We start from the raw sequence: 7,496 nt of genomic DNA, 5'->3' as shown, positions 1-7,496 counted from the left end.
CCTGTTCCATCTGTCCTCAGCCTCTCTCCATCAGGGTTTTCCTCCTGCAAGCCCAGTGCAACCACTCTTGTCAGGGTTACCAAACATCCATCCTGCCAAGGCTCTTAGCAGCCTTTACTGATGATGATGACTTTTTTTTTTCTTAAAGTTTGCTTATTTATTTATTCAAGCAATCTCTACAGTCAACAGGGGGCTTGAACTCAAAAACCTGAGATTGAGTCATGTTCTCTTCCAATCGAGCTAGCCAGGGGCCCCAATGGTCACTTCTTTCTTGAAGACCTTTCTTTACTTGGCTTCTGAGACCCAACACTCTCCTGAGTTTCTTCCTAACCTCACTGACTATACCTTCTAGTTTCATTTGCTGGATTACCACCTCTCCCTCCTCCATCCCATCCTTCGGTTTGGGTGCCTGTTCTTGTGCCACTTCCTCAGGGAAGTCTTCCCTGATCATTCCATCTAAAATAGAGCCTTTCCCAATATTCTCTCTCCCTTTTCCCTGCTTCATTTTTATCTGAGCACTTAGCATCACCTGAGATTATATTATACATTTGTTTACTCATATATCACGTGTCTCTCCAATCCCTAAAATGGAAGCTTCATGACAGCAGGGACTTAGTTATATTTATTGCTGTACTTTTTAAGAGTAATCTCCATGCCCAGCATGGGGCTCAAACTCACGACTTCAAGATCAAGAGTTGTGTCCTCAAAATAAAATAAAACAAAATAAAATAAAATAAAATAAAAAGAGTTGCATCCTCTACCGAATGAACCAGCCAGGTGCCCCTTGTCTATGTACTTTTAAGGCCTAGCACTGTGCCTGATACTTACTAGATTGTCAATGCATGTCTATTGGATAAACAGTATAGAGAGTAAATCCAGTTATATGTCAATATATCTCAATAAAGTCAGAAAAATAATTTAAGCCAGAAAAAAATGTTTTTTTTAAAGAAATTACAGTTTTTTAAAAAAATTTCATTTCAGAATTTGTGGACCAAGAAGTCATACCTGTAATAGAAGCCAGTTCTAATTTTTGTCAACTCCCCCTTCTCCACCTCAGATGTACACCATTCTCCTTAACATGAAGATTTTCTGGAGATTGTGACTAGGAGGTAAGCGGTCAACTGGGAGAACTGACCCAGTCGAAGCTAAGTAAGCCCTCTCTGGACTTCCATGGTCCCCTAGGCACAGCACAATTTATTCATCCACTATTCTGTCAAGAGTTATTTCCTTCTTTCTCCCTTTCCTTTTGATACTATGAACAATATTGCTAGAAAATTGTCTTCTCCTTCTGCTCCCCAGGCACACCCTGCTGCTGCCAAAGACACACGGAAGACTCGATAAGGGAAGAGGGACAAGTTTTGACAGGGCAGACGTTCAGCAAACACAGGTGTGTGTCCAGGTCAGTTCAGGAAACATCCATCACTGTCCTCACTTCAGTCTCCCAGTGGCTGATGACACTATTGACTAATGTCTCTAGCTTTTCTCTTGGCTTCTGTGAAATCACTCTCTCCTCTCTGCACTCTCTGGCTCATGGCTGCTCTGCAGGCATCTTCTCCTGAGCAGACCTCTGTGTTGGATGGACTTTCTCTGGGCTCAGGAGGGGGAGCACTGTTCTCCTCTTCCTATGGGCTTCCAAGGTAACATCATCCAGTTTTAAGGCATTAAATAGTATGTGTGTGTGTGCGTGTGTGTGTGTGTGTGTGATACACACACACACACACACACGCACATATATATACTGATAACATGCCTCAAACTCTATTTGTCACAGACCTCTTCTATAAGACATATAAAAACTATAGAATGTCTCCCCCTGGATGTCCCATAGGAATCTAGAACTTAATACAGGCACACCTTGGGGATATTGCCAGTTTGGTCCCAGATCTCCACTATAAAGTGAATATCACAATAAAGTGACTCAATATTATTGGCTATATTCCCTATGCTGTGCCTTTCATCCCCATGACTTATTTATAACTGGATGTTTGTACCTTTTAATTCCCTTCACCTATGTTGCCCATTCTCCCAACCCCTTCCCCTCTGGCAACCATCAGTTTGTTCTCTGTATTTATGATTCTGTTTCTGTTTGTTTGTTCATTTGTTTTGTTTTTCAGATTCCACATATAGGTGAAATCATATGGCATTTGTCTTTCTCTGTCTAACTTATTTTACTTAGGTGTTAATAGCTGCTGACCAATCAGGATAGTGGGTGCTGAAGGTTGAGTGGCTGTGGCAATTTCCAAAACAATGAAGTTTGCCACATCAATTGCCTCTTCCTGTCACAAATGATTTCTCTGGAACATACGATGGTATTTGATAGCATTTTACTCACAGCAGAACTTCTTTCAAAATTAGAGTCATCTGGGATGCCTGGGTGGCTCAGCAGTTGAGCGTCTGCCTTTGGCTTGGGCCGTAATCCTGGGGTCTGGGATTGGGTCCTGCACTGGGTTCCCTGCATGGAGCCTGCTTCTCCCTCTGCCTGTGTCTCTGCCTCTGTCTGTGTCTTGTGAATAAATAAATAAAATCTTTTTAAAAAATTGGAGTCATTTCTTTCAAACCTTGCCACTGCTTTATCAACCCAGTTTATGTACTATTCTAAATTCTTTGTGTCATTTCAACAGTCTTCACAGCAAGAGTAGATTCTATCTCAAGAGACCACTTTCTTTGGTCATCCATAAGAAGCAACTTGTCCAAGTTGGAACATGAGGTTGTGGCCATTCTTCCATCTCCACTTGCTGTGAACACCACATCTGCAGCTACTTCCCCCAATGAAGTCTTGAACCCCTCACAGTCATCCACGAAGGTGGGAATCAACTTTTTCTAAACTCCTATCAATGTTGATACTTTGACCTCTTCTCATGAATCACAAATGTTTTTAATGACATATAGAGAGGTGAATCCTTTCCTGAAGGTTTTCAACTTACTTTTCACAGATCCACTAGAGGAATCACTCTATGGCAGCTTTGACCTTAAGAAATGTATTTCTTAAATAATAACACCTAAAAGTTGAAATTACTCCTTGATCCATGGGCTGAAGCATGGATGATGTGTTAGCATGCATGAAAGCAACATTAATCTTGATGTGGTACATCTCCAGTAGAGCTCTTGAGTAACCAGGTGGGTTGTCAATCAGCAGTAATATTTTGAAAGGAATCTTTTTTCTGAGCAGTAGGTTTCAAGAGTGGGCTTAAAATATTCAGTAAACCACATTGTAAACTGGCATCCTTTCATCTAGGCTTTGTTTTTGCATTTATAGAGCACAGGCAGAGTAGATTTGGCATAGTTTTTAAGGATTTTTGGAATGGAAATGGGCATTGGTTTCAACTTAAAGTCAACAGCTTGCATTAGCCCCTAAAACAAGAGAGTCAGCCTGTCCTCTGAAGCTTCAAAGCCAGGCATTGACTTCTCCTCTCTAGCTATGAAAGTCCTGAATGGCATCTGCTTCCAGTAGAAGGCTGTTTCATCTACACTGAACAGCTTGTTGTTTAGTATAGCCACCTTCATCAATTATCTGAGCTAGATCTTCTGGATAACTTGCTGCAGCTTCTACATCACCACTTGTTGCTTCACTATGCATTTGTATGCAATGGAAATGGCTTCCTTCCTTAAATCTCATGAACAAACTCAGCTAGCTTCTGACTTCCCTCTCTCACCTTCACAGAGAATTAGGGCCTTGCTTTGCATTAGGCTTTCACTTAAAGGAATGGTGTGGCTGGTTTGATCTTTTATCCAGACCACTTGAACTTTCTCTAGCAATAAGGTTATTTTGCTTTCTTATTATTCATGTGTTCACTGGAGTAGCAATATTAATTTCCTTTAAGAACTGAACTTTAAAAAAAAAAAAAAAAAGAACTGAACTTTTGGGCAGCCTGGGTGGCTCAGCGGTTTAGCGCTGCCTTCAGCCCAGAGCTTGATCCTGGAGACCCAGGATCGAGTCCCATGTCAGGCTCCCTGCATGGAGCCTGCTTCTCCCTCTCCTGTGTCTCTGCCTCTCTCTCTCTCTCTCTCTCTCTCTATGTGTGTGTGTGTGTGTGTGTGTGTGTGTGTGTCTCATGAATAAATAAAATCTTTGGAAAAAAAAAAGAACTGAACTTTTCTTTTGTATTCACAACTTGGCTAACTGACACAAGAGGCCTAGCTTTCAGCCTATTTCAGTTTTTGACATGCCTTTCTCACTAAGCTCAGTCATTTTTAGCTTTTGATTTAAAGTGAGAGACATTTGGCTCTTCCTTTCACTTGAACATTTAAAGGCCATTGGAGGGTTATATATTGGTCTAATTCCAATAATTTTCCCTGTGTCTCACGGAACAGGGTGGCCTGAGAAGAAGGAGAGGGACCAGCCGGTTCATAAGCAGTCAGAACACACATTTATTGGGATAACTGGGTAGCTCAGTTGGTTAAGCATCTAACTCTTGATCTCAGCTCAAGTCCTGATCTCAGAGTCACAACTTCAAGTCGCATGTTGGGCTCCACACTGGATGTGGAGCTTACTTTAAAAAAACACACATGCATTTATCAATCAAGTTCATCCTCTTATATGAGTGTGGCTTGTGGCAGCCAAAACAATTACAATAATAACATGAAAGATCACTGATCACAGGCCACCATAACAAATATAATAATGAAAGGATTTGAAATATTGCAAGAATTACCAAAATAAGAAGAGATAAGAAGTAAACAAATATTGTTGGAAAAATGTTGCATACAGACTTGCTTGATGCAGTATTGCCATAAACTTTCAATTTGTAAACATGCAATACCTGCAAAGTGCAATAAAGCCAAGCTCAATAAAATGATGCATGCCTGTATGTCAAAAATAAAACACTTGATTTTGTCTCCAAAACCTGTTCTTCTTATCTTTTGCTGGAAATGAAACCTTCATTCACATAAGTGGGTATTTTGATCATAATTTTTTCCTTTCTCTTACTGCCTCCTAAATCCAATCCATCCCTAAATTCTGTTGACTCTCTTTCCAGAATATATCTTGACTCTACTTCTCTCACTGCAACATTTTAATTGTGACCTCTTACCTGGAAGAGGTAGCCTCCTCACCAGTCTCTGTGCTTTTATGCTGGTCCCCTACAGTCTATTTTCCTCATAGTAGCCAAACAAATCTTAAAAATACAAATCTGTCACTTATCTGCTTAAGACTGCCAATGACTTCTTTCCCATTATACTACATACATTGTACTTTGAAAAAAAATCCATATCCATAACAGAGTCTACAGATTCTACACATCTGGCCCCAGCCAACCCCTCCCGACTCCTCTCTTCTTGCCTTTGTCCCACTAAAGCTCTAGCTATAGTGGCTTCTTCTTCATTCTTGTACATGCCTAGCTCTATTCTACCTCAAGTTCTTCACTTTTCCCTCTGCCCAGAACATTCTTGGCTAAGTCATATGGCTAAGTTCTTCTCGATCTTCACGTCTTGGCAGCTCCTCAGAAAATTATGCCATGACCTTCTCTATCCAGGTGACTCCCTTTCCCTTCTCCCCTACCCCAACATTGTTATCCCTGCAGTATGTCTCATCATTCATGGTCCTTGCTATTTGGCTGTCCTTGTCATCAGACTTTTGTCTTCACAAGTGCAGGATTCACATTGTGCATCCCCAATGCCTAAGCCAGAGCCTGGTATATAGTGAATACTGAATAAAGATCTGCTGAAAGAATGGATTAGTTCACCTACACTACTCGGTAAAGAGGATACAGAAATGACCTAGGTATGGTCCTTATATTCCATAATGCTATAGTCCGATGGGCAAAAAATGTATAAATAGGCAATTAGAAAGCTGGTGAAGGGGATCCCTGGGTGGCGCAGCGGTTTGGCGCCTGCCTTTGGCCCAGGGCGCGATCCTGGAGACCCGGGATCGAATCCCACATCGGGCTCCCGGTGCATGGAGCCTGCTTCTCCCTCCGCCTGTGTCTCTGCCTCTCTCTCTCTCTCTCTCTCTGTGACTATCATAAATTAAAAAAAAAAAAAAAAGCTGGTGAAGTAATACACTAGAAATTAGAACTAGAACACAGAGAGGCCCATATGTATGTGAGTAGAAGGGATGCTATATTTACATGACCCAAGGCACCAGGATCTCTCTAATAAGAAACACAGTTTTTTTTTCCTTCTTCTTCTTTTTTAAGATTTTATTTATTTACGAGAGACATAGAGAGGCAGAGACACAGGCAGAGGGAGAAGCAGGCTCCATGCAGGGAGCCCGATGCAAGACTCAATCCTGGGACCTCAGGATCACACTCTGGGCCGAAGGCAGGTGCTAAACCACTGAGCCACCCAGGGATCCCCATTTTTTTCTTCTAAAAATAAACATTTACCTACCGTACCAAGTTCCATATATGGTTTGGTTTTTACTGTTTCTTGTTTATTTTGTTTGTGTTTAATATGCCCAGAGTAATACAGCTTCTAAGCGATAGAGCTGGGATCCAAAGCCATGTAGTCTAGTTATTAAACCTACATTCTTCTTTTTTTAATGATTTGAGATGAAATTCACATAATATAAAATCAACCATTTTAAAGTGAACAATTCAGTGAATTAGTACATTCACAATGTCATGCAACCACTACCTCTAATTCCAAAATATTTCCATCACTCCAAAGTAAAATCCCTTACTTTTTAAAATTTTTTAATTTTTAAAAAGATTTATTAATGAGAGACACAGAGCGAGAGAGGCAGAGACAGACGCAGAGGGAGAACCAGGCTTCAGGCAGGGTACCGGAAGTAGGACTCAATTTGGGGACCACTGGTTCACGCTTGGGGCTAAAGGTAGATGTTCAAGGCTGAGCCACCCAGGCATCCCCCTTATTTTTAAAAGATTTTATTTATTTATTTGACAGAGAGAGAACTAGCACAAGCAGGGGGAGCTGTAGAGGGAGCAGACTCTGCTGAGCAGGGAGACTGATGTGGGACTCCATCCTAGGACCCTGGGAATAACCAACTGAGCCATCCAGGCACCCCTAAAGCCCTTTACTTATGTACGTTCCCCTCATTACCCTCCATGTACTGTTTTTGATTCTCATAATGATCCAGTTGTACAACTGAGGAAAGTGAGGGTCTGAGAAGTTCAGTGAGAAGTCCAAGGTCACACAGCTAGTAAATGTGTTGTGGTGATTTTGAACCTTAGTTTTCTGACCCTAGAGCCTAAACCTTTGATTAACACACATCTTTGGGCAACCCCCCAAGAAAAGGGCTGGATTTGGGTCTCAGAGGTAAATTTTGTTGGGGCAGGGATTAGAAACTCTAAGCGCGTCCTCAATTGTAAAGAAACACGTTGAAGTAATATTGCAATTAGTACTGTATAGGTGGTTAGCAGAACCCAAAACAATCTAAGCCCAAGAGCAGTTATAGGGTAGGGACTTGGAAAGGTCAGCACTGCAGGAAACTTTGCCAAAGTCTCAAGAACAGGAAGTTCATAATTCCTTGGGCAGCCCCTATAAGTGCGAAGCTGAGAGCCGGAAGAGAGGCGGCGGAGGAGCCAGGAGGGTGCGGC

This window comes from Vulpes vulpes, chromosome 2, assembly GCF_048418805.1.
Source record: "Vulpes vulpes isolate BD-2025 chromosome 2, VulVul3, whole genome shotgun sequence".
Lineage (NCBI taxonomy): Eukaryota > Metazoa > Chordata > Mammalia > Carnivora > Canidae > Vulpes > Vulpes vulpes.
Note: the sequence above shows the minus strand (reverse complement) of the source record.